This window comes from Malania oleifera, chromosome 13 (genome assembly GCF_029873635.1).
Source record: "Malania oleifera isolate guangnan ecotype guangnan chromosome 13, ASM2987363v1, whole genome shotgun sequence".
NCBI classification, from domain to species: Eukaryota; Viridiplantae; Streptophyta; class Magnoliopsida; order Santalales; family Ximeniaceae; genus Malania; species Malania oleifera.
In genome coordinates, this window is record NC_080429.1 from 51976475 (window position 1) to 52003464 (window position 26990).

Sequence of the window (26990 nt, forward strand, 5' to 3'; positions counted from 1 at the left end):
CTATTTTCATTTTTCAAAGGTATTTTCTGTTTAGATACCTTAGCTAGAAGCTTATGCATTTTACATAAAACATTTTCTAGTTCATCATTCAAAACACATGCTTCCATCATCAAGTTCAACACATGACTCATTGCAAAATTTAATACCATCATCACATGAATCATTGCATGTGGCATTTATAGTATCATCACAAGTTTCAACAAATGATTCAACGCATGATACAATACGAAATTCAACACAAACATCATCAGTATATGCATTACCATTAAGGCAATCATTAGAGACAACTGCTGATTGAACATATGATATATTATATACTTCAATATAAGGAACATCACATGCATTATTGCACAAATTAGTGAATTACGTAGAGTCAGAATCATATACCTCATCGTCTACTAATGCAATTTGATCACAATTGTGACTTGTAACATTTGGAGTTGCAGTCTCCATTTCCAGGGTCACTCCATACTTCCTTTCGAGTTCAGCCTAGATTTCCTGTGTACTTTTACAGGCCACAAATGCAAGCAAGATATCAGAATCTAAATAGCAATATAATAAGTCTATGGCATGTGAATTTGCATGCATAACATTATAATCATTTTCAACAACAGGTATGCAAATTCCTTTGTCAATCACCTACCAGACGCTCTAGTTCACAAATTAATAAATATGCTCATTTGAATTTTCCACTAGGTGTAATTTACTCTGCAAAATAATGGAGGATTGGAAGGTGAACGTCCCTCTCTGAATGGGGATACACCAATGAGAGCCATTGTGATCTTTTACAAAAGTTTTTAAGCCTAGTGCAACGAGGCCCTGATACCAATTGATAGGTTTGGTGTATTCTGAAGGGGGGGGGGGGGAAGGGTGAATTGGAATTTCAAACTTTCCTAGGTCAAATTCAAATCACAATTAGTATTTCCCAACCTAGGGTCTTTCAAACCATTAACCAATTCAACTGAATTCAAACTGAGCAAAAAGGTAAAGCAATTGAAGCAATCTCAGTATTTCTAAACCATCCACCATCATTAAAATGACAACATTCTAGTGCATAAATTTAAGTGTGGAAATTAGATGTGACATAAGAAATGTTATCGGGGTTCGGCCAATACTACCTACGTCCCCGCCTTGGGTCACCAGCACAAAGATTACACTATAGGCTCACTTAATGGGTGGAGCGGCACCTAACACAAACAGGTCAATTAGCACAGAGCTGATCTCAACCTTTACAACTAGGTCATTTAACATAGGGCTAACCTCAACCTTTACAACCAATCCTCACTGAACTGGATTACTACCCCCTCAGGCCACGCTTGGAATACAACATATTTTACAATACAAACATTGTACAAAGTGTATGCTTCTCCAACAAGTAGATTTGTACCAATATCAATCAATTAATGCACATCAATAGTATAGATAAATGTAAGCTCAGTGATGTATCTTTGTCCAAGCAACACTTAACAAGGTATGATAACAAGTATGCTCAAGAGAGTTCTAAACAAGTTTTATCTTTGAAACAAGTTATATTAAATTCCAATAACAAATCAGAGTTTTAAAGATGTTAATCGAATAATCAAACTACCACAAAAGATTTCCTTCAATGAAATGAGTACAATAGTAGTTTGAAAAATATTATAGCTTGTAGGAAATATTTTTGCACACCAAAACAAAGCTATAGGAATCTTGCAATTACAATGCAAAGATCTTTAAGGTTGTTAGTCTATCCTAACACACGATTTATTATGTTAAAATCTGTGGGATAAACTTTAGGTAAACTCCCCCAAAGTCAATATCAACAAACAATCAAGGAAGTGGGAGTATTAGTAAATTTAACAAACACTAGCACAATCAACATGCTCTCACAATACTAAAACGTATCAAGGGAATGGGAATATGAGAGCATTTGAGCAAAAACATGATTTTGAAATAGAGAGGATTTTAGCTAATGATTTTTGCTAATCGATTGCTAAACCTCACAAATGAACTCATATTTATAGACAAAGGCCAAATTGTGACCATTTAGGACATTTAGGGAATTATTAAAAAATTTTAAAATAATTTAGCAAAATTAACCCTATTTAAAAAATTTAACCGTGGTAAAAAAAATGTCAACCCAAGGGCACCGATCGGCCGAACATAAGGTTCGGTTGACCAAGTGACAGAGTTTGGTCGATCATGCAAAAAATGAACTGAGAGTTCGGTCAACTGGACTAAGAGTTTAAAAGGTGATTTTCCCAAATCCGCGCAGTTCAGTCGACTAGTCTATTTTGAACTATGAAGTTTGGTCTACCGGGTAGTTGAAATTTCCCACGTAAGGGTTCAGTCGACCAGAGCATTGCTCATGTAAATTTGGTCGATCAACCGTGGAGTCAAAACGTTGACTCAATGGAAGTTTGGTCGACCATGTTGTATAAATTTGGCAAGGTACGGTCGATCGTGCTATGGTCAAAATGTTGACCTTTGACCTATTCGTCCGACCGAATGTTTTTATACATTCTAGTTCTATTTCCCTTATACATTAGCCCTGTTTGAGCTTACAATTTAACCTATATGCATGATATGCAGATAATTATTACAGACTTTCTTCTCCTGATTACTATTACAGACCCTCATTAAATTAAAAATGTATTATAACATGAAAGTAGTATTCAGGGTCTTTATTTTCTTCAAGTCCACGTGCATCATATAGAAACCTCCAATTGATCCTGCACACAAACTCATCAAACATTAGGTACCAAGGTATTTATCATAATCAAAACAGGATCTGACCAATAAGGTCAACAACATCTAGCTCAATGTCACAGACGTGTTGGGACTGACCCCACTCGACTAAAGAGTATGACTAATAATCAATTAAATATTAATTGATTTGTCTCACATTTACAATAAGAGATGAATGTACAGTAACGATTCATGTAGGGAGGAGAGGGATTATGTGGAGGAGAGAATGGGGGATTTAGGATTTCAGTGCGACGGGGTTTTTAGTGACGGTATGAGAACCCATCATTTAAACCAAACTATTAGTGATGATTTTTAAAAATTGTCATTAAAACATAATTACTAGTGATGATTCATCACTAATAGTAGACTATTAGTGACAAATATTTTGGTCAATAATTTTCAAAAAAAATGTTGCTAATATTTTTGCACAATAGTTTGAGTGGGAAACCTTCTTTTAGTGACAAAAGTATTAGTGAAGATTTTATTTTCGTCACTAATAATGCATTTTTAGTGACAGTTAGTAGTTTCATCACTAATGCCTTGACTATTAGTGATGAATTTTATTTTCGTCACTAATGACCTATTATTAGTGATGTTTTTTGTTCTGTCACTAATACTTTCGTCACTACAAATACCTTTTTTTTTGGTAGTGTATGTAGCACCAATTAGAGAGATTCAAATAAATGTTTAGTCAGAAGTGAGATTATTTTAAAATGCACATAGAACACAATTCTAGTTACATATTTATGTTTGGTGATAAAGTCCACTTGAGTAGGATGAGATGGCTTTTGCCAAGGGATTTTGTGATTAAAAACTTACAACCATATGTGAGAATATTGAAATTCTACTTGTAAGTAGTTCTAGGTCATAACAACAATAACAACAACAACAACAACAACAACAACAACAACAACAATAATAATAATAATAATAATAATAATAATAATAAATGAATAAATGAGTGAATGAAAAGTAACTTACATAAGATCAAATGACATAAACTTTTAGGTCAAGCTATTGTATAATCTCTTGTATATGAACCCTAAGCACAATGATTGCCATAGTCTTAACAAATAGCAAAGAGGGCTTTATCAATAATAGCATAAATCCTTTACATATTTCCTCCCTAATTAGTACTTGAAATATCTGATATACCTCAAATATATCACTTACCATAAATCCAAAGGAAACTAGAGCCCAGCATTGATGAGGGCAATTACCACCTAAGTCAACTGCTCAGACAGAGCAATTGATGCCAGCTCCATGATGACTAGAGCAATCTACGCCAACGTTATAACAATTGGAGCGATTCACGTTTGCGCCATAATTCACTAATAAATGACACATCACCCTTAGGTCAAACTCCATCACTATAAATGGGGATTCAGAGAAGAGGCTAAGGTATCTCATTCTAAACTCTACTTTACTGTTGCATAAAAAACCTCTCAAGTCAATCCCTGACTTAGGCATCGGAGCGATCCCCCGGAGTACACCCCGGGTCCTCAAAGCCTTACTTATTTATCTCTATTCAGGTGGTCGTGATCAGGGATCGTGAAGGTCGTTCAATTTTTGGCTGCAATAGTTGGCGCTGTCTGTGGGAACTTCTTGAGAGGTTTTCTCTTTCAATCCTTGATCATGACTACATTAGATAATTGAAGGTCGATGCATTGGCTCAATTAAGATCGTCCGAAATACCACTGTCCGACACCTAGACGTACTCGATGCCGTCTGATCCATCGCCAATTGGGATCCTACCTAGTGCAAACTCTTCATTCACGGAATTGGATGGGACACTACCATCAAGAACCTCCACAATCTCTTCTCCACCTATGGTGACCTCGAAGAAGCCATCGCGATCCTTGGCAAGGTCACCGGGAAAAGTAAAGGGTACGGGTTTAATTCGTTCAAGCACATCAATGACGCTTTACTCGCATTGAAAAATCCAAGTAATAAAATTGACGGACGAATAACCGGAACCCAGCTTGCTATATTGGGAAATTCCGGATCTAATACGAATCCGACTACAATTGATGTTTCTATGTACAAGATTTATGTAGCCAACGTGCCTATTCTCAAGGTATGATTTTTTCTCCATCATACAATAATAATTTAAAAAATAAAATAAAATAAATAGATGTTATAGTTCCAATGCTTGAAGATCTCTGCCTTAATGACTAATAATAATAGGATGTTCAAGATATTTAATTGATTGAACAGTGACCTATGCACTAAATGCATAGTGGGGTCATGACAGCTACACTGCCAGTCAAATAAACAAAGCCAAACTTTAAAATTCGAATGGGTTAGCCAAATGTACCATGGGGTCAACAATAATGACTCTTACACATTCATGTGCATTGAACAGTGCTCTAAATAGTGAATTTGAAATTACAATTGAAAATTTGAGTTGAAATTGCAATGCACACTAAAATTGCATAATTGTAGCAACTGCAATTGGCAAAACCTCAAACAGAAAAATCAAGCTCCTTAGTGACATTTGATCGAGCACCTGGAGCCCAATCAACTGAACAATCCACACCATAATCAAAACAAACAGTAACAAAATCACCGTCATCAATGGTAGACATCTCGCAGATCTTAATCTCAAACTTCAATCTACCATTGCACTCACAACCCCATCCAACATGGGACTCACGAATCAACTGGGATACAATTGAATAATCTGAGTTTATAGACCCTACATATGACACAGACAACATAAAAATAGTCTGCGAAATCTATAACATTGCACGCTTACTTGCAGTTCCCTTTGCCATAAATGATCGAACACTTGGTGCATACACATCCAAACCCTTTGAAACAAATCCATCTCGAACCGATTAAGAATCCTAACTGATATTGAAAATACCATAACTCACATCTTTAACCCCAATAAAATCAAAATTGCAAGAACCTGTCGAATTGAACAACCATCCCAGCATCATAAATTATCAAAATGTTATTGAAGATATAACCCAAAAAATGAGCACAGCTCATTAGGTAAGGAAGAATCGACTCAACTGATGAGCAACGCTCGTGAGGTCAGAAGACTGCCCAAAAAATGAGCACGACTCATTAGGCAAAGAAGATTCAGCCCAACTAACGAGTAACGCTCGTGAGGCCAGAAGACTGCCCAAAATATGAGCACGACTCATTAGGCAAAGAACAATCAGCCCAACTGACGAGCAACGCTCGTGAGGTTAGAAGACTGCCCAAAAAATGAGCACGACTCATTAGGCAAAGAAAAATCAGCCCAACTGACGAGCAACGCTCGTGAGGCCAGAAGACTGCCCAAAAAATGAGCACGACTCATTAGGCAAAGAACAATTAGCCCAATTGACGAGCAACGCTCATGAGGCCAGAAGACTGCCCAAAAAATGAGCACGACTCATTAGGCAAAGAAGAATATGCCCAACTGACGAGCAACGCTCGTGAGGCCAGAAGACTGCCCAAAAAATGAGCACGACTCATTAGGCAAAGAACAATCAGCCCAACTGACAAGCAACGCCCGTGAGGCTAGAAGACTGCCCAAAAAATGAGCACGACTCATTAGGCAAAGAAGAATCAGCCCAACTAACGAGCAATGCTCGTGAGGCGAGAAGACTACCCAAAAAATGAGCACATCTCATTAGGCAAAGAAGAATCGGCCCAACTAACGAGCAACGCTCGTGAGGCCAGAAGATTGCCCAAAAAATGAGCACAACTCATTAGGCAAAGAAGAATCGGCCCAAAGACGAGCAATGCTCATGAGGCTTAAAAACAGCCCAAAATATGAGCATAGCTCATTAGGCCAGAAATGACGAAAAAGAAGAGCACAACTCATGAAACCACAAGCAGCCCAAAATGCCTCAAGAAGAGCTGCTCGACAAAAAAAAAATACAATTTTCGAACTTTGGAAGCCAATTTCAAAAATTCGAAACTGATGGGGGGACAACTGATATACCTCAAATATATCACTTACCATAAATCCAAAGGAAACTAGAGCCCAGCATTGATGAGGGCAATTACCACCTAAGTCAACTGCTCAGACAGAGCAATTGACGCTAGCTCTATGATGACTAGAGCAATCTACGCCAACGTTATAACAATTGGAGCGATTCACGTTTGCGCCATAATTCACTAATAAATGACACATCACCCTTAGGTCAAACTCCATCACTATAAATGGGGATTCAGAGAAGAGGCTAAGGTATCTCATTCTAAACTCTACTTTACTGTTGCATAAAAAACCTCTCAAGTCAATCCCTGACTTAGGCATCGGAGCGATCCCCCGGAGTACACCCCGGGTCCTCAAAGCCTTACTTATTTATCTCTTTTCAGGTGGTCGTGATCAGGGATCGTGAAGGTCGTTCAATTTTTGGCTGCAACAATATCAATTTAATTGGTGATTCAAAATCTTATAATTAATTGGACCTTGTGCTCTCTCTTCAAGTCTGCCTAACAATCAACTATACAATTTTCATCCTCAATTTTATCATACTTAGTAAATCGTCATAACTTAGGATCACCGAGTACATTGTAGTATACTACAAAAAAAAAAAAAAAGGTTTTAGTGACAGTTTCAAACCATCACTAATAATAGAAAGCCGTCAATGATACTTATTAGTGACAACTTAGTGACGCTTATAGAGTTGTGATTATAACAGGGATCTCAACTAACTATTAGTGATGGTTTTCCTCCGTTACTAGAAGAGTAAGATTGTCACTACAATTGACACAATTTTGGGTTGAAAATCGCCACCAAACACATACTATTACTGACGGTTTTTAAAATGGTCACTAAGGACACACTATTAGTGACGCTCTAAAGCCGTCACTAAAAACACATTATTAGTGACGACTTTAGAACCATCATTAAAGACACACTACTAGTGATGGTTCTAAAACCGTCACTAATAGTCACTATTTATCAACTTTTAGTGACGGTTATAAAATCATCACTAAAAGTATATAATAATAATAATTTTTTAAAATCATGCATTAATTGCTATGAGAACCCTGTAATTAATTTTCTACAAGTATAATATTGAACAATAAATGAGGATAAATTCCTATCTTGTGTAGAAAATGAAAATATATACATAAAAATTGTTGGAATGTGTATACATAATATGTAATACATGGTCTGTTCACATTACAAAAAAAAAACAAAAGGCTGCATTGTTATCATTGCACTTGTCATCATCCTCATCATCCTGTGATAGATAGCAAGCCTTACAAAATAATAATTATACAAAAAATTAGTATACAGTTTTTGAATACATACGATACAAGTACAAATGATTTGATAGTAAGAATGATTATACATAGTTAAACAAAAAATGATACATGGTTCTTTTCATATGTTCTAAGTTAGTCATCATCATATGAAAGTATTGCTCCATATCAAATAAGAAGTTTTCCAACTCCATAGCATCATGAACACCCCCAAACATCATGTGTTCTGGCTCCTTGGTTCGTCTATACTCTGTAGAGTTTGAGTTTCCTACAATAAAACCATTAATTTCATATTTGTAGTTAGATTTTCCATTTGAGCTTGCAAAATTTCTACAGTATATAGGTCATTTGAAATTTCCACCATAGAACTAGAAAAAAAGAACTAGGAATAAGAAGAAATAGAAATAAAAGATAGGTGCAGAGACTCAATGGAAGCTGTTCTAACAAATGGAGTTGACATAACTGTTTTGTGTTAGTAAAGGAATCCTTCCTTGATGTTTCTGTGATCCCTCTAAAGTATCAACACATTAAGAAAGTTTTTCCATCTCCATGGTCACATTGTTGGTTGTATTAGCCTAACTTTATAGCACTTGAATTATTTCGATATTGGTTGTTTGGTCTCTTACCAATGTGTTGACTTTTTGAGTCTGATCCCATTTTGATAATGACAAATCACAAGTATCTTATGTATATTTAGTCTTTGAACAGGTTTATAATTTATGACACACATAACAGAAAGGTGAAATGGAAGCCATGAGGGTCTTAAAGCTCATATCACCTTGTGTATTGTAAGGAATTTTGAAGACCAAAAGAGTGAAGACATGTTTTATTTAAATTGCATTGCATTTAGTTTCTATTGTAAATGTATGTCTTGCATGATCTGATTTAATGCTCAACTAACCTTAGAATGACCTTAGGGAACTAAACTTTTCATTAAAAAACTTTCACTTAAATTTCCAAACTCATACAAAGGTTTTGAAATGCTTTTAAGGTCAAAAGAGGGCTAAACCTCGATTTTTCAAAGGATCCAGTCGACCGGCCTCATAAGCCTAGTTAACCGAACTAAGCACTTGGCCAAAAATGCTTACTTAAAAAGGGCCCAATTGACTGGACTTATAAGCCTAGTCAACCAGCCAGTCCATTTGGCTAAATTTATAAAGCCCTAGTCAACCAACCTCTTGAAAGCCCCTAAAAGCCCAGTCGACTGGCCTTCATACGCTAGAAGCCAGGTCGATAAGATCATATAGTCGGCATGCCGAAGCTCACGGATTTGGAAAATCGCCTTGGCCCAATCGATTGGACCCCTTGGGTTCAAGCCAATTTGAGCTCCTACTGGTTAAAAATTTCAAAATAAAATATTATTTTATTCCTCCAACAACCATAAAATGGCTACATTTTCAAATTCTCTATAAATACCTTTCCCAAAGCATTTTAAATTACTTTTGCACATATATTTTTATATTCTTTGATTGTTGAGCATTTTAATCAAGGCTCTCCTCAACACATTCTTAGCAAAAATCTCTTTGAAGAGAAACACTAGTTTCTCTTACTCTTTTCTTTAAAAACATTTTTTTGGAGAAACAATTTATTGCAAGGAAATCCTTGAGTTTTGTTATCACTCATTCTTTCACAACCAAAAGATCATTTTACTCTCATCTATCCTTTCATTTGAAAATTATTTATTTGAGTGCAAAAATCGTATTTCTCCAAGAATCGTTTATCTAAAAAATTTGTGTTGGAGAAATCATCTTAGATCTTTGAAAGTACTTATTGCATACTTTATATTTTAAATCAAATATCACCTACTCTCATTTACTCTCATCTTGATTTATTTTGAGAAAATCATTTTGAGAAAAAAAAAACCCTTGCTTCTTCCTTTATCATGTTGAAACATAATTTTTGAAGAAATTTTCATTGGGTTTAAATCTTTGAAATTTTTACACATTTTATTAAAAAATTGAAAAAATCATTTTGAGAGAAAACTTTATTTTCTTTTGTATCCATGGCGTTTGAGTAGTGAACCATGCTGGGCATGGGAAATCGCCTAGAGAGGTAGCTCCACCTAGAAGGAGCAGACCAAGCATAGGGTATTGCTTGAAGAGGATGGATCCATCCTATAAAAAGTGTGAAATTAGGAATAGCTTCCCAAGATGGGGGGGGGGGGGGGGTAGAATTGGACTCTAAAAATTTCTTTTAATTCCTTTTAAGATACCTTAAACTTCCTTTATTTCTTTTAACCAATTCTTGACTTGTTTGTTTAATTCTTTAATCAATCAAGAACTTAGTTCTTTTATCCAATCAATAACACAATTAAACAACCAATCAATTAAACAATATCTTCAAGCCAAAAAATCAATTTATTTGCCAAGTACAAGTTAAACAACAAACAACCAAATCAAGATATAAAGTATTCAGTACTTATTTAATATAAAAACTCAAAATGGTTGTTTGTTGATATTAGCCAAATTTGAACCAAACCCTATAGTGAATGAGAATTTATGCTTGCTGATGTAAAGTCTTGTATAAATGAATCCAATCACTCTTTCCAAATATTTAGAACTCAAATAAACTCTTGGTAAATTTATCTTTGGGATGTTAACCAAGTAACGTACTCCCATATGGTTTCCGCAAGATATGGTCTAACCAATATACCCCCTTTCGGTTTCTGCAACCCAAATCAAAATTAAACCTTAAGTTTATTTGATTTCCAAATATACGTAGTTTATATGATTTTCAAATTTAAACCATCCACGCAATTTAAATATGCACTGAAAATAAAGAATAGGGAAAGAGAGAGTGAGATAGGGATTTTTACGAGGTTCGGCTTATACCCAACCTACGTCCTCGCCTTTGGCAAACCACCAAAGGATTAACTAAACCTGTTCCATTGAAGGGGGAGCAAAACCTTTACAAGCGATACCCCATGCTCAAACACTCATTCACTAGGCTAGAGCCCACCTCTCCAAACGATGTCCCCTCGTTTGGTCACTCCTTTAGGCTAGAGCCTGCCTCTCTAAGCAATGTCCCATTGCTTAGCCAAAGATCCAAACAATCCTTGGAACGTCAAAGAACTGCTAGAAAACAAGATATAATCTGCATACAAGTATACTCTCTCAAAGAGCAAGTTAGTACAATTTCAGCACTATATACTTCAATGTAAAATATCAATATGAAATAGAATGAAGCTCAAGTGTAGAATTCACCAATATCCTTCTTAGATGAGGATTGGTAGTAGGAATTCAGAGAAGGAAGGATTAGCACTTCAGAATATCTTAGCAAAAGATTTTTGCAATGAGTGAGCAAGAGAACTTGTAAGAACAAGAGTGCTTTCAGCTTCTCAAAACAGATTTCTCAATTCTTGGATGTATTTTGATTTGCAAAACCATGTATTTATAGGCTTTCAAACTTGTTTCCATGTTGCTAAAGTTTCCTTAGAGAGTTTCCCAAGTTGTTATAAAAATTGGAGCTCAAAACGGCTATATTTTAAAATATTAGAATTTAAAAATTTGTCCGTTGAACAGTGTTCAGATGTCTGAAGATTCGAGTTCAGTAATCTGAAGTTCCTGAAACCCTTTAAAAAATGAACTAGACACAAGGTCACATGTCTGAAGTGAGGGTTCAGACGTCTGAGGTGTTGGGTTCAAATGTCTGAAGTGCCAGGTTCAAACGTCTGAACAGCTACAGCTTGTTCTTGTTTGGCCCAAAAAATCTTCAGACTTCTGAAGTGTTGAGTTGAGATGTCTGAAGTGGTTCTGTGTGCTATTCAGACAGCTGAAGTCCTTCTCATGAACAGTGTTTAGATGTCTGATGGTTATAACCCCACTTTAGTATTTTGCCCATAACATTTTCTGTATAACTTCAAATTAAGTTTTCTTGGTTTCAAAAGAAATCTAAGAGAAAATCCTACAACTTCAATGTTGAACACATTTTTAAATAAGGCAATTTTGATAGAGAAAAATTCACCTCAATGCGGCTATATAAAAACTGACAGCTTTTGGAAAAACTCTTTCGGTGCTTTTCCTTCCAAAAATGATTCTAACCTTTTTAAAATAATTTTTGACCTTATAAAAATATTTTCCAAGTATTTTAAAAGGTATCTAGGTCCAAGAAGTTAACCTAAGAGCTTCAAAATATTTCAAATGATATTTTAAACATTAAAGCACTTACATGAGACTTCTGAGACATTAACATTCTAGGTTCTTAAGTCTTCATGCTTTGTCCTTGGATTGAGTCCATCTTTTCTTCAAGCTTTCATATTCTTTGAGCTTTCTCACGTTGCCTTTCTTTGGCTCTTTTGACTTTAATATTCCTTGGCTTTCAACAACTCGTTCATGTCCTCATATTCTTCAAGGTTTAATATATCATCTTTAAATCCATGTTTTGACTCTTTTAAGCTTCATTTGATCCTTGTGAGCACTTTCACCTTACTTTATCATATCTGAGCCTTAAAATAACATTACTCACACAAATACATTAAATTTCACTTGTTTTTTAGCATCAAAACAAGATAACAAGATTTTAAGCCTTGTAAGCCCAACAAATTGTGTAAAGGGGGCCTCCACCCTGTAAGGAGTGTTGTAAGTGGTTTCGCTCCACCCAGTTAATGGAGTAGGATAGTGGAATCCTCAAGAAGGTTGGCTTGATGCGAGGACATAGGTGGGTACAGCCAGACCTCGTAAAAATCTGTGTTTGCATTCTCTTTCCCTAAGCTCTTTAATTTTCAGTACTTATATATTTATATTTATCTTGTTGTGATTGTTGTGCATGATTTAAATATTTTCATATTGGAATACCTGAATGAATTTATGATTGTTTAGAAAATCCCTAGGTTTGTGTAATACTTGACCTAGAATTTTTAAAACTTCCAATTCACCCCCTCTTTGGATTAGATCATCAATCACATTTGGAACTAGTGCCTTGTTACCAAAGGCTTTTAATCATATTTGTTAAAGATCACATGACTCTTGTTGGTGTATCCTTGTTTTTTGAGGGAAAAATCACTACAAGACCACCAATTTTTTCTGGTGAAAACTTTATTATTTAGAAACTAAAAATGAGCATTTATCAAATCTAAGGATTGGAGGGCTTGGAGAGTTATTGCTCAAGGGAATTTTGTACCTATGAAAATTGTTAATGATATCAAAATTCCCAAACTTGAAAATGAAATAAATGAGCATGATATTAGTTTAATGCAAGTAAATTCAAATGCCATGAATACATTATATTGCACTTTTGATTCTAATGTTTTTCATGAAATCATGGCATGTAAATGTGCAAGAGAAATATGGGAAGATCATTATAGGAGGTATGGAAAGACAAAGATAGAGGAGACCACCACTTCGGATGTTTCAAGCTCAAATATTCAAGAAGTGTCAAATTGTGGTCTTATAGCATTAGTCGATGAGGTGGCACACGTATCTCAATATACTTTAGTTAATGATTCATTTATTGATTCTTGTGATGATTTTTGTGATAAATCCTGTGATATTTCATATGATGAATCATCTGATGACTTGAGTGATAATTTTGATAATATTAACATGGCTGCATATAAAGAATTGCAAATGGAGCATCTTAGGATTCATAAAGCACTTGAGAAAATATCTAAAAAGAATACTAGATTGAAAAGTAAAAATAAAGAATTGTCAAAGGCTTTAGAATATTTAAACGCATCCTATGCTACATTAGAAAAGGGAAATATTGAAAAGGATGTGAAAATCACTGGTGTGGAGAGAAAAATGGAAGATCATTATAAAATAACATTCAAAGCCAAAAGTGAAAAGAATGATTCAAATAAACCCTTAGGAGTTAAAAGAAATAACTCTTTCAAAAAGGGTTCATGTTATAAATCCCATAGTCATAACAATTCTCATGTCTCAACAAGTAAAAATAAAATAAATAAGCAAAATCTTTCACATAAAAACAAAATATGCTCATTTTGTGAAAGAAAGGGGCACACTCGATACACTTGCCCATTTAGAGGTGCCAGAGGCAAAGATAAGAAAATGATATGGGTAATCAAAAAAGCAAACCCCTAAAGACCAAAGGAAGAATGGGTTCCAAAAGGGATTACATAATTGTTTAATTATTCCTTGGAGTTTAGGATACATTCTAAAAGGGAATGTGATGACTAAAGGTTTGGGAAGTGGTTTGTACTAAATTGTCAAATCTTAGTAGACACTGCTGTTATACCAAGAACCCTAGATAATAAAGTCAATATGGAAAAACACAAGTGATATATATGTCCAATCAAATTCCTTAACGTATATATCCTTATGATTGGATAAGATATGAAAATATTGGTTATAGCATGCTAAACTTTGAACTAAAACGGAATGTGTTAATCTCTGCTTGAATGGGACGTTAGTCTCCACATTATTCATATCATTCCTCTAATTTGTTCAAAGTAAATATTGAAGGCTTAACTGAGTAAAATTTCTTGAACTTTATATTTCTGAGATGAGTAACTTAAATCATAAATTCTTCAGTAAAATCTCATAAACATGCTTGAGAAAATTCACTTCCAAATGGACAAAGGCATTCTTACTTGGAAAACATTTCTTAATGCTTAACTCATGCACAAATATGAAAATCTTATATCAAGCATATTTTGTCCATCACACAACATTGAGCTTTAGGAAATTTATCTATGCATCATTTAACCCTGACTCATCTTGGAGCCTCATCGATTGACCATATCCCCCTATTAGATAATTTAGTCATCACTAGAAAATCATATATCAAATTCTACTGAAAATACTTCTCAAACCCACTTGTAAGCACATAGTATAATAATCATTTCCTTATCTGCCAGTGCTTACTAAAATCCATTCACATTCAAATTAGAAGTATCTTGAAAGGGATTCAAAGCCTTCATTAAGTCAACGCAAATATTTCCTCCGTGCTTAATTAGAAAATCTCTAGGTTAATGGAAATATATAAAAGGTCCTCCCCTGTTCAAGAACTCTTTACCAAACATCGATCATATATATAAGGTAAGGAATTATCCTCTCATAACTTCGTACCCTTGCTTAAAATTGAGAACATACATACAGGGTACCTTCTTTTAATGGAAAATCTAAAATCACCAAAGAGCATCATTCAAAGAAATTTGTGTACTCCTAAATGCACTCTGTCTAAGAATTTAGGACATACTCACTAGCACGAAAATATCTTGAATTATGTCCACTCATAATCACTTCTGGATACTCTTCTGAACTCATTAGTGATTTAAGTTTTAAGAGTATTTATCCAAACCCCTTTTGTTGGAATTGGTGTAATCCCAAGAGGGGGGTGAATTGGGTATTTAAAATTTTTCTCCCAGGTTCAATTTAACCAGTAGTCAGTAATACACAACGTAGGGTCTTTCTAAGAAAATACCAATTACTCAACAAGAATTTAACTGAGCAAACAATCAAAGCATGTATAGTAGGCTCACTTACCCAATTTTTCATAATAATAAAATACAAGCATTCAAGTGCTGAAATTTAAATTGCGAAAATTAAAAGCAGACACAAGAAATATTATCGGAGTTTGGCCAAAACTGCCTACGTCTCCACCTCAAGCTAACAAGTAAGATGACTCCACTAGTTGCTCATTTGTGGGTGGAGTGACACCATTTACAACCTCCCTCTCCTTACTAGGCAAAGGAATACCTCGGGTTAGATTAACAGGTCTGACCCCAACCTTTACAACACCTTACCAGGGTGGTGCACCTAGTTCTCCTAACCGGGTCTGAACCAGTCCGGTGCTCTCCTAACCGAGTCTGAGCAATTCGGGACTATTCATAGGGCTAGTCTCCCTCTTTCGAAAAGTTGTGGGGAATACAACAGATAATCGAATAAAATATTTTTCTACAAGAAAGAATGCTTCTATACTAAGACGATGTGCTCAATAATAAGCTCAATGCCCTTATATATGATATGAATGTAAGTTTTATCTGAGAATGTGTGTTTTTCACTCAAAAATATTTCTCAATAACTACCGGGTGTGAAAAATAATTTTTTTACTAATAGATATAAGAAACCTTCCAAGCAAAGATATTAAAATAAGAATATTCTTGAGGTACTCTTTTCAATATGCCAAGAGTTTCCCAAAACTAGTTTTTCAAATAAAATTTAGGGGACCTAGGATTCTTGCTCAAAAAATTTTTTGTTGTTGGCCTTGCAAGGTTTAAAATCTTTTTTTGATGATAAAAAATTGAGGAATTTAACATATTGGTTAAGTGATGATGTAACAAGACTCAAGAAAGAGAATACAAGGTCAAGTGCTCACAAGGATCATTCAAAGCTTATACTCCAAAGAAAAATGATCAAATGAAGCTTAAAGAGTCAAGGCATGGATTCAAAAATGATATAATAAAGTTTGAAGATCATGAGAGCATGGATGTTAAAGAGGACTTGCTAAAAGGTTAAAAATATGATGAAACTTGAAGACAAGATGGAGCTAAAGAAAGGCAAGCATGAAGACTTAAGTGCTTAGAATGTTAAAAGTCCTAGGAAGTCTTTGACTCACTTGAAAAAATGAGCAGCTCGGAAGCTATCCCAAGTATAGGAGTTCTGTCATATAATATTCAGCCAAAATGCTAGATCGTCTCCTCAGGTAATGCGGTTTAATATCAAATTTTACGTATTTCCAATCGAAAATAAAAAGTTACTAAACTTAGTTTAGATTCGGGATTTTCAAGATTGTTTTAGATTTATTTTGACAAATTAAAAGAACACGCAAATAAAACCCTAATCCTCGCATGCACTGAATTAACTAGCAAGAATGGAAAACCTACAAACCAAATATGGTAACTTTAACATGTAATTAAAACACGCAATAATGAAAACTCAATCAAACAGATACACGAACGATAAAAACCAAACCTTTAAAAAAATTAAGAACTTGAATCAACATCAAAACTTAAACACAAATAAGAACTCAAACAAAAATTAATGCTTTAACAACCTAAACTAAACTAAAAATGATAAACAAGATTAAAATTTAGGGAAAATTATTAATCTAACTTAAAAAATAATTTTTTTTGTATTTTATTCTTTTCTTAAGAAAAAAATAAACTACATAAACTGCAATAATAATAAAATACTTTAAATACTATTCAAAATTTAAATTTTTCAATGAACCTCAATAAAAAAAATAACCATATTTAACTAACAATAAAAAAAGAAAAGAAGAAGAGAGAGAGAGAGAGAGATAAATCTTGAGGCGGCTCTCAGCTGTGGCCTAGTTCGGGTATTCAGTGGCTAGTGCAGTGGCTAGATTGCATCTGAGAGGAGAGGGAGAGCTGAAGGTCTTTGAGAGGATACAACAGAGCAGGGGACCTCCTCGGGTGTGCTTGGCAGTAGTGTGGCTCATGCGTGCGAAGAGAGAGCAACAACAAAAAGCAGCCCGGTTGTGGCTGCAAGGGCACAAGGGTCTTGATAGCTGGCTATGTTATCAAGCAAAAGTGGCCTAGCAGCCGAGAGGAGAGGGGGAGGAGAGGACTAAGGGAGAGAGCCGAGAGAGCAAAAAATAGAGGGGTGTGAGAGAGAAGAGGGAGAGTTAGAGATGAAAGGGAAGGAGAGTTGAGAGAGTTAAGAGAGAGAAGAGAAGCAAGCTCCATTTGGCTATGGCAAACAAGAAAAGAAAAGAAAGAAAATAAAATAAGGGAGAGGGAGATGGAGAGGAAAGAGAAGGGGAGAGAGGGAAGGGGTGCCGCTAAGAAAAGGGAGAAAGAAGATGATTTATAGGAGGGGAAAGAGTTTTCCACCTACCCAGTGATGGACATCGAATTTTTTCGGTGTCTTTAAAAGAACCTTGGGGAAAGACCTTAGGGAACACCCTTTGGTCAACCTTGGGTCGACCATCATCAAATTTTTTAGTGTCTTTAAAAGGACCTAGAAATGACCCTAGGACACTCACTCACTCACTAGTATGTGTTAAACATTTGAATAGGGTGATTGTTGGATGAAATAGGACCGAAATGCACAAAATGTGCACCTTCGGTCAACTAGCACCTCACGTTCATCTTGCCCCCAGTCGACTGAACCTGGTCCAGCTCAATTGGTTGACCACAGCCCGGTCGACCAAACTCCTGTAGTTCAAATTGGCCCTGGTCGACCGAACCCCCTAAAGTCAACTTTATTGACTTCCTGGTCGATCGAGCATCTTTTGTATTGGTTGACCGAGTTCGCACATGTGGAAACTCAATGGTCTGGTTGACCAACCAGTTTAGTTCAAAATCAGCCTGGTCGACCAAACCTCGCAAGAATTGAAAAATCACCTTTGGACTTATATGTCCGGTCAACCGAAACCAACAATTCATTTCGCGCCCAGTTGAGTGAACACAAGAACTTGGGTCGACCGAACTTGTCCTGGTCAACTGGTGCTCTCGGGTTGGACCTTTTTTTTTACCGCGGTTAACTCGTCTAAACAGGGTTAAAATAATTAAATAATATTAAAACTTTTCTAATTATTCCAACCATATCCTTAATGGTTATATTTGTGGGGAATTCTATATATACCCCCTCATTTGGAATAATTAGTATGAGATTAGCAGTCTTGATTAAGATAAATTCTCTGAAATTTCCAAAACCCATAATACTCACTTCTAAGCTCCATTCACTCACACTTACCTTCTATTATTGTAAAAATCCTTCGTAAGTGTGTTTTGAGTGATTGATTACTCTAAACGTTTGCTCTCACTTGGTTTGTGATTGTTTGATATAATTTTTCTAGGGAGTCAAACCTAAGTATTCTTAGGGGACTTTGTTAATAAGTCTCTCCAAAGAAGACTTTCTTTTGATCTTCTGAGATTGCATATTTGTTGCAATATCTTGAGAAGCTCGTATATTACTTTGGTTGCAAAATATTTTCAAAATCATTTTCAAATATCTATTGTGTTTTATCTTGAAAAATATTTGAAGAGATATTTGTTTATGTGTTAAAAATATTTGTGGCAATATTCATTGAGTTATATCTTTTGCTGAATACAAAGATTAAATTTATTTTTGCAAACCAAAATCTATATACTACTTGAGCTCTATACGAATGAGAAAATCTGTCGGTTGAAATATCTGAGAGTTAGTTGATATCTTTGTTTGAGCATTTAGATTGAATATATCTTGTGATACAAAGATCATACTGGTTTGCACTCTCACACATTGATCACAACAATAGCAACAGTTTATTTAAGAGAGGATATATCTTAAATAACATTGAGCTTACTTATTATATCATATTGGTGGTGTATGTGATTGCACATGATTGGGAATCACTATACCATTTGATTGAGTGAATATTGTTGTATTTCTAGGCGTGGCCTATGGGCGATAATCCAGCCGAGTAAGGATTGTGTAGGTTGAGGTCAATCCTATGTTAATTGACCTGGTTGTAAAGGTTGAGGTTAACCCTGTGCTAATTGACCTGGTTTGTTTAGGTGTCGCTCCACCCGTTAAGTGAACCTATAGTGGTAATCCTTATACTTGTTAGCCAAGGCGGGGACGTAGACACAGTTGGCCGAACCCCGATAACATATTGTGTGCCTTGTTTATATTTTTGGACTTTATATTTACTACATGTATGTTATGGTGTGAATGATGCGCTTGATTTAAATTTTCGCACATTATATTATTAGCGCATTTGGAATTGCATAGAAAGACCCTAGGTTGTATTATACGGGTATTTTATTTAACCTAGGAGATAACTTTTAAAATTCCAATTCACCCCCCTTTGGGAATACACCAATTCTAACAATTGGTATCAGAGCCTCGTGGCATTGACTTAAACGTTTTTGCCAAAAGATCGAGATGGCTCATATTGGCGTATCCCCATTCGGAGAGGGACAATCACCTACTAGTCCTCCATTATTTTGTGGTGTCGATTACACCACCTGAAAATTTAGAATGACAATATTTTTAAAATCTATGGACTGGATGGTCTGGCTTGTGACTACTAAAGGAAGATGTGCACAGATAAATGAAAATTATTTTAACAGGATTAATTCTAATGCCATGGATATATCATACTGTGCTTTAAAGTCTAATATTTTGCTTAAGATTTTGGCATGTGTAAGTGCAAGTGCAAAGGATATTTGGGATGAACTTGAAAGAAACTATGGAGAGACCCAAGAGAAAGAGATCACTCCTCTAGATGCTCCGAGTTCAAAAGATTAGGAGGTAAATCATGAGCATGTAGCATTTATAGTCAGTGAGGTATATGATTCTCACTCCATCTCTTTTGATGACCCATGTTGTGCATGCTGCTATATATCATGTACTGAATCTAATGATAAATTGATTGATGATTTCTATGCTGAATGCTATGTTGTGTCACATGCTGAATCTTCTATTGAACATAATGATAATTCTATTAATAATGCATGTGATGATTCATCTTTTGATTCCTGTAATATATTTTGTGACGAATCTTCAAATGTTTCTTGTGATGATGGTGGTATGAATGCATGCAATGATTCATGTGTTATTTTGTTTGATAAATCCGATAAATCCGGTGATGAATCATTTGATGAGATACCTTCGTGTGGAAAACTAGAAAATACTTCATTTAAAATGCATATAATTCAAGTTGAGATATCAAAGAAGAAAACATTTTTAAAAAATGAAAATGAAAAGGTGGCAGAGCATTTAAAAGATTTGAAAGAATAGCAAGCCACTTTAGAAAGGAGAAAAATGAGAAGGTTTTGAAAAACATTTACTTAGAAAGAAAAATTTAAAATTATTCTAAAATGTCTTTCAAATCCTCAAGTGAAAAAGATAACCTAAACAACCCCTTCGGATTTAAAAAGAAAATTCGTTTCAAAAAGGATTCAGGTTGTTTGCATAAAACCAATAGTCTAGTCTCACTAAGGAAAAATAGAATAAATAAGCACAATCTTTTATGTATATTCAATATCTTCTTATTTTGCAAAACTATGTGGCACGTATGGTTCAATTGCTTACTTAGAAGTGTCAGAGGCTTAGAAAAGGAAACGAAATGGATAATCATGAAAGCAAACCCTGTAGGTCTTAAGGAAAAATGGATTTAAATTAATATTACTTAATTATTTAATGCTTCCTTTGATCCTAGGTTTAGGTTTAGGAAGTTGTGATGACTGTAGGTTTGGGAAGTGATTTTTTCTTAAAATGAAAATCTTATTATGCACACTCACTAAACTATCTTGTTATACTAAAGATCTTTATCCACTTCCAAATGGACATGAAATTTATGCCTAGTATTTAATTCTAAATGCTTAACCCATGCCAACATGAAAATCACAAAGTTAAGCAACTGTTGTCCATTGCACAAAATTGAGTGTGAGGGTTCTATTTTATATCATATATCACTATACCCTAAACTTACTTTTAAATATGAAAACCCTAAATCAAAATCAATTCATCACTCTAGGCTTAAAGCACTGTTGATCATAAATGACTAATATATATTGAGTGCTTCTTATAGCTATAACCAAATTAAAGGCATCCTTTAAGGGATTGGTCCCTTTGAGTTTAAATTGTAAATTCTTTAATTTTGGTTTAATCATTCCATAGGAAATCTTTACCAAACCATGATCATATCAGGTATAGATTCATCCTTGGTTCATATCCTTGTTCCAAATTGTGATAATATCTAAAGGATACTTTCCAATCATCAAAGAGCATTGTTCACAACATTCACATATCCTATATGCTCTTTGCCCAAGCATGGACATGACTACCATCACTGAAATATTTTGAAAAATTTCCTGTCTATCCTAAATACTCTTCTGTACCCATTAGTGATTTAAATTTACAAAGAGTATTTATGTATCTTCCCTTCACAAGCTCTCAAATCATTAAGTCATATCCTTTAGAGCTTTATGTACTTAGAGATGAGTTGAATGGCTAATATGATTGCACTAGGATTCAAATCTAGATGATGAAATGAAATTTGAAAGAGACCTATGCATATGTAGTTAAAATTCAATGCCATTCGATTTTGTTCCTCTCACACATATTCATATTCTTAAGAACAAAGGTAGACATAGGCTTATCATCTTTATGAATATTCATTGTGACTTTTTAGTCCAATAAGCCTAAAACATTCATGCCAAGTCTAAATTCATTGAAATCCTAATAAACTTGGCTAAAGAAAGTTGATTATTAAGAAAAGGCATAAATTGAATAAGTGCACAACTCAGGGGAGCATTTCTCTTCATGAATATATATATATATATTAAATGCTCTCATGATTTTCATCTTTTATATGCCTTAATGTGAAAAGCATTGAATCCCTACTATTCATTATGTGTTAAATGAGTATATCTTCTAATGGATAGTTTATCTTTTGTATCATTTGTTAATCATACTAATGTATTGCATGCCTGTGTTGAAAGCCTCCTTTATGGCGGATGCAGTTGATGAGAATTGTATGCTGGTAGTGGATATAGGTTATCGTGTGCCTTGAACTAAATCATATATTTCTTAGTTGAACCTATCAGGTGTAGGTTTTATGGGAAAATGTTCGATTTATAGACGACATGCTGCCAAAATTTCGATAGGAATTTTCCAAACATAAAACCTTGTGCTAAAAATGATTATGATAAAATTAACGTTAAAACATTTTGGAAAGGATGAGTGAAACCAAATAGATAATTAAATTTCATCCTATCATAATCATTGACCATTTAGAAAGGCCCAGATCCATCCCTATGGAAAGCGCGTAAATGATCCATATGCATCACTTTCATTTACTGAATATCGAGACTCTTGAGAATACCCTAAACATTATATCCAGTTCCTAAAGGCTTATGATTTGATATGAAATGTTCTTGGGTCATGAACATTATCACACGCCTCAATATATACTCTCTGATGCCCATCTATGGTCTATAGGGATAACTATACTAATCAAGTGACAAATGCAATTGAAAAATACTCAGTATAGTTGGTTTTAAAGATTTGGATTGATGGCTTATACTACTGAGCATAATGAAATTAATCTTTGGTTCATATAAGTAGTTAAAGAATCTAAGCATGTACTCAAATTGATAGGGGGAGCATCTAAACGTAAAATCCTATTTTTTTTTTCTCACAAATATGTTTAGCTTGGATATACTTTTGAAACGGGTGTGGCATGTGCTTAATTGAAATGATGTTGGTGAAAATCTTATGTTCATATATATTTCTTTGCCACATGTTGTTTGTGTTTGCCATGTGATCCTCGCTTTAAATTGTTTGACATCTTTATGATCATTATGGTTGTGATTTTATGGTTATATTTTAGTATGTGCTTAATGGTTAAACTAGAAAACTTGTATTTGCTTGCTTTAAATTAAAATCTTATTTTTCCTACAAGCAACCCCCAATACTTTAAGCTAACAACATAAAGGGGATATATAATAATATATATATACATATATATATATATATATATATATATATATTTATTGTAATACTTTATGGCAAGAACTATCTTCAAAAATCAAACTTATTCTCTTGCCTCATTATTATTATTACATACATATAAGTTATAAAGTCACATAATTGGTTTGATAACTTCATATGAAAATGCATGCAAACTAGTTAGACTATTTTTATGCTCAAACCTTCTTTTTGGTATCATATGTCGTGTGCCTTTAACTCAAATCTTCCACGGGTCTTATGATATGTTTCAATTGCAATGGTTTGTGCATATTTGTGGTCTAGCCTTGTTTTCATGTCATTTAAATCATTTAAATGACCAGTTTTATTATTTGTGTGCTTAATTGCTGAAGTTATCTTTGTCATTCATTTTTCATTATATGGTTATTATATTTTTTGAATGACTGAAAGTTATACTTCTATTTTATGTTTTAAGAATACTGGACTGCTTGAGTTGAGTAGTTGTGGATAAATTGCTAGGACTTATACACTTAACACAAGTAATTTTTTTTATACAGGATTTGTTTTGGAATGTCCTATTTCCAAATGACACTTTGCCAAAATTTTTCAAAAAATTTCCAAAACTTATTATGTATAAAAATTATTTTTTCCTAGAGCTATAATTTTTATGGACCTTTTTGCTGTTACCAAAAGGGGGAGAAGTAGGCAAGTATTTGTCATCATCAAAAAGGGAGAGATTGTTGACCCTATGGATCATATCCCAGTTTCGATAATGACAAATACTCAGATATTTAATGACTATCCAGTTCATGTGTAGGTTTATATTAGCAGATACACTAATGGAATACGAAGTAAAGCTTGAAGACCCTGAAGATCATTTAAGTTGTATTTAATTTCATTATTATTTAAAGGGTCTGTAATAGTAAATAGGGTTTTGATTGTAATAATTGCATGCATCACCAGCATGGTATGTGAGAAAAGCTCAAAACTAAAAGGGATATAGAAAGACCTTAGGGAACACCCTTCGGTCGACATTTTTTTGGTGTCTTTAAAAGGACTTAGAAATGACCCTAGGACACTCACTCACTCACTTGTATGTGTTAAAATTTTGAATAGGGTGATTGTTGGATGAAATAGGACCGAAATGTACAAAATGTGCACCTTCGATTGACCAGCACCTCACATTCATTTTGCCCTCGGTTGACCGAACCTGGTCTAGGACAACTAGTTGACCACAGCCTGGTCAACTGAACTCCTGTAGTTCAAATTGGCCCCAGTCGACCGAACGCCCTGAAGTCAACTTTATTGACTTCCTGGCCGACCGAGCATCTTTTGTACATCACCAACCTGGTCGACCGAGTTCCCACGTGTGGGAACTCAACGGTTTGGTCAACCGACCAATTTAGTTCAAAATCATCTTGGTTGACCAAACCTTGCAAGAATTGAAAAATCACCTTCAAACTTATATGTTTGATCGACCAAGACCAACAGTTCATTTCCCGCTCGGTCGAGCGAACCCCAAGAACTTGGGTCGACCGAACTTGTCTTGGTCAACTGGTGCTCTTGGGTTGGACCTGTTTTTTTACCTTGGTTAATTCGTCTAAATAGGGTTAAAATAATTAAATAATATTAAAACATTTCTAATTATTCCAACCATGTCCTTAATAGTTATATTTGTGGGGACGTCTATATATATCTCCTCATTTGGAATAATTAGTATGAGATTAGCAATCTTGATTAGGAGAAATTCTCTAAAATTCCCAAAACCCATAATACTCACTTCTAAGCTCCATTCCCTTGTACTTACCTTCTACTATTGCCAAAATTCTTCGTAAGTGTGTTTTGAGTGATTGATTGCTCTAGAGGTTTGCTCCCACTTGGTTTGTGATTGTTTGATATAATTTTTCTGGAGAGCCAAACCTAAGTAATCTTTAGGGACTTTGTTAATAAATCTCTCCAAAGAAGACTTTCTTTTGATCTCCTGAGATTGCATATTCATTGCAATATCTTGAAAAGCTCGTATATTACTTTGGTTGCAAAATATTTTCAAAATCATTTTCAATTATCTATTGTGCTTTATCTTGAAAAATATTTGAAGATATATTTGTGTATGTTGTAAAAACCTTTGTGGAAATATTCATTGAGTTATATCTTTTGCTGAATACAAAGATTAAATTTCTTTTTGCAAACCAAAATCTATATACTAATTGAGCTCTATACGATTGCTAAAATCTTTTGGTTGAAATATCTAATAGTTGATTGATATCTTTGTTTGAGCATTTAGATTGAATATATCTTGTGATACAAAGATCATACTGGTTTGCACTCTCGCGCACTGATTACATCGATAGCAAATATTTATTTGAGAGTTGATATATCTTAAACCACATTGAGCTTACTTATTATATCATATTGGTCGTGTATGTGATTGCACGTAACTGGGTACATATCTTCTTTACATGAAAGCACAATCACTATACTAGTACCATTTGATTGAGTGAATATTGTTATATTTCCAGGCGTGGCCTAGGAGGGCGGTAATCTAGCCCTGTATGGATTGTGTAGGTTGAGGTAAACCCTATGTTAATTAACCTAGTTGTAAAGGTTGAGGTCAACTATGTGCTAATTGACCTGGTTTGTTTTGATGCCGCTCCACCCGTTAAGTGAGACTATAGTGGTAATCATTGTGCTTGTTAGCCAAGGCGGGGATGTAGGCACAGTTGGCTGAACCCCGATAACATATCGTGTGCCTTTTTTATATTTCTGCACTTCATATTTACTGCACATGTATGTTATGGTATGAATGATGCGCTTGATTTAAATTTTTGCACATTATATTATTGGCGCATTTGGAATTGCATAGAAAGACCTTAGGTTGTATTACACGGGTATTTCATTTAACCTAGGAGATAAATTTTAAAATTCCAATTCACCCCCCGTCCCCCTCTTGGGAATACACCAATTCTAGCACTAGGTTGTTGGATCGTAGATCCGAGCATGGGGTATCGCTTGGAGAGGTGTTGCTCTAGCGTATTGAAAGAGTGACCGAGTGTGGGGTATTACTTGCAGAGGCATTGCTCTAGCCTACTTAAGGAGTGTTTGAGCATGGGATATTGCTTGTAAAAGGTTTGCTCCACCCAGAAAGGAGTGGTATAGTGGAATCCTTTGGTGATACTGGCCAAAGGCGAGGACGTAGGCTGGGGATAAGCCAAACCTCGTAAGAAACGTGGTGTCACTCTCCTTCCTTACTCTCTTTAAATTCTAGAAAATATTAACTGCGTGGTTATGTTTTAATTCCTAATCATATACACTACATGGATTGGATATTAATTAAACTAAAGCTTAATTTGATTTTGGGGTTTGCGGACATTGAAAGGAAGTACATTAATTGATCAATACAAATTGAAAAAATCGTAAGGGAGTACATTGATTGGTTAAAACCCAAGACTAATTAACTAAAATTTTATTTAGAGTCCAAGATCTTGAAAGGAGTATTAGATTTCATATTGAGAAATCAAATTAATCAATACAAGGCTTATATATATTCAGAGGGCTATAAACAAGCAAATATCCTGAATTCTTGTAAAAGTTGAAATAACCAAAGAAGTTGCATATTATATCTTGATTTGGTATTTTGTGGTTGAATACTTAAATTTTTAATTGGTTGGATGTTTGTTTAAGTTTGGTTTACTTGGATTGTGT